Genomic DNA, 1970 nt, shown 5'->3' with positions numbered 1-1970 from the left:
CCTCAGATATGTACGCAACTTTCATTCAATTTGAGCATTTTCGTTTGAGCAAGTCTGGTGGCCTAATAAAATCCATCTTTACGGATCTGTTCTGTTTTGACGATTCTGTCTTTTATTTCGCATTGCCTCTTTTGCTATGTTGGATGAATTTCTTTGATCCACTAATGTCCAAGTAGCTTTATGCAATGTCCAGAAGTGTTAAGAATGATTGTGTCACCTCTGAACATGTGAATTTTTATTATGCACTAACCCTCTAATGAGTTGTTTCGAGTTTGGTGTGGAGGAAGTTTTCAAGGATCAAGAGAGGAGTATGATGCAATATGATCAAGGAGAGTGAAAGCTCTAAGCTTGGGGATGCCCCGGTGGTTCACCCCTGCATATTCTAATAAGACTCAAGCGTCTAAGCTTGGGGATGCCCAAGGCATCCCCTTCTTCATCGACAACATTATCGAGGTTCCTCCCCTGAAACTATATTTTTATTCCGTCACATCTTATGCACTTTGCTTGGAGCGTCGGTTTGTTTTTGTTTTTGTTTTGTTTGAATAAAATGGATCCTAGCATTCACTTTATGGGAGAGAGACACGCTCCGCTGTAGCATATGGACAAGTATGTCCTTAGGCTCTACTCATAGTATTCATGGCGAAGTTTCTTCTTCGTTAAATTGTTATATGGTTGGAATTGGAAAATGCTACATGTAGTAATTCTAAAATGTCTTGGATAATTTGATACTTGGCAATTGTTGTGCTCATGATTAAGCTCTTGCATCATATACTTTGCACCCATTAATGAAGAAATACTTAGAGCTTGCTAATTTGGTTTGCATATTTGGTTTCTCTAGAGTCTAGATAACATCTAGTATTGAGTTTTGAACAACAAGGAAGACGGTATGGAGTCTTATAATGTTTACCATATGTCTTTTATGTGAGTTTTGTTGTACTGTTCATCCTTGTGTTTGTTTCAAATAACCTTGCTAGCCTAAACCTTGTATCGAGAGGGAATACTTCTCATGCATCCAAAATACTTGAGCCAACCACTATGCCATTTGTGTCCACCATACCTACCTACTACATGGTATTTATCCGCCATTTCAAAGTAAATTGCTTGAGTGCTACCTTTAAAATTCCATCATTCACCTTTGCAATATATAGCTCATGGGACAAATAGCTTAAAAACTATTGTGGCATTGAATATGTACTTATGCACTTTATCTCTTATTAAGTTGCTTGTTGTGCGATAACCATGTTTCTGGGACGCCATCAACTATTCTTTGTTGGATATCATGTGAGTTGCTATGCATGTCCGTCTTGTCTCGAAGCAAGAGAGATCTACCACCTTCATGGTTGGAGCATGCATGTTGTTAGAGAAGAGCTTTGGGCCGCTAACTAAAGCCATGATTCATGGTGGAAGTTTCAGTTTGGACATATATCCTCAATCTCATATGAGAATAATAATTGTTGCCACATGCTTATGCATTAAAGAGGAGTCCATTATCCGTTGTCCATGTTGTCCCGGTATGGATGTCTAAGTTGAGAATAATCAAAAGCGAGAAATCCAAAATGCGAGCTTTCTCCTTAGACCTTTGTACAGGGCGGCATGGAGGTACCCCATTGTGACACTTGGTCAAAACATGTGCATTGCAAAGATCCGGTAGTCCAAGTTAATTAGGACAAGGTGCGGGCACTATTAGTATACTATGCATGAGACTTGCAACTTGTAAGATATAATTTACATAATTCATATGCTTTATTACTACCGTTGACAAAATTGTTTCATGTTTTCAAAATAAAAGCTCTAGCACAAATATAGCAATCGATGCTTTCCTCTTTGAAGGACCATTCTTTTTACTTTTATGTTGAGTCAGCTTCACCTATTTCTCTCCACCTCAAGAAGCAAACACTTGTGTGAACTGTGCATTGATTCCTACATACTTGCATATTGTACTTGTTATATTACTCTATGTTGACTATTAT

The sequence above is a fragment of the Lolium rigidum genome, chromosome 5 (genome assembly GCF_022539505.1).
Source record: "Lolium rigidum isolate FL_2022 chromosome 5, APGP_CSIRO_Lrig_0.1, whole genome shotgun sequence".
NCBI lineage: Eukaryota > Viridiplantae > Streptophyta > Magnoliopsida > Poales > Poaceae > Lolium > Lolium rigidum.
The sequence above is the reverse complement of the archived record's forward strand: the minus strand, read 5'-3'. Positions refer to the sequence as shown.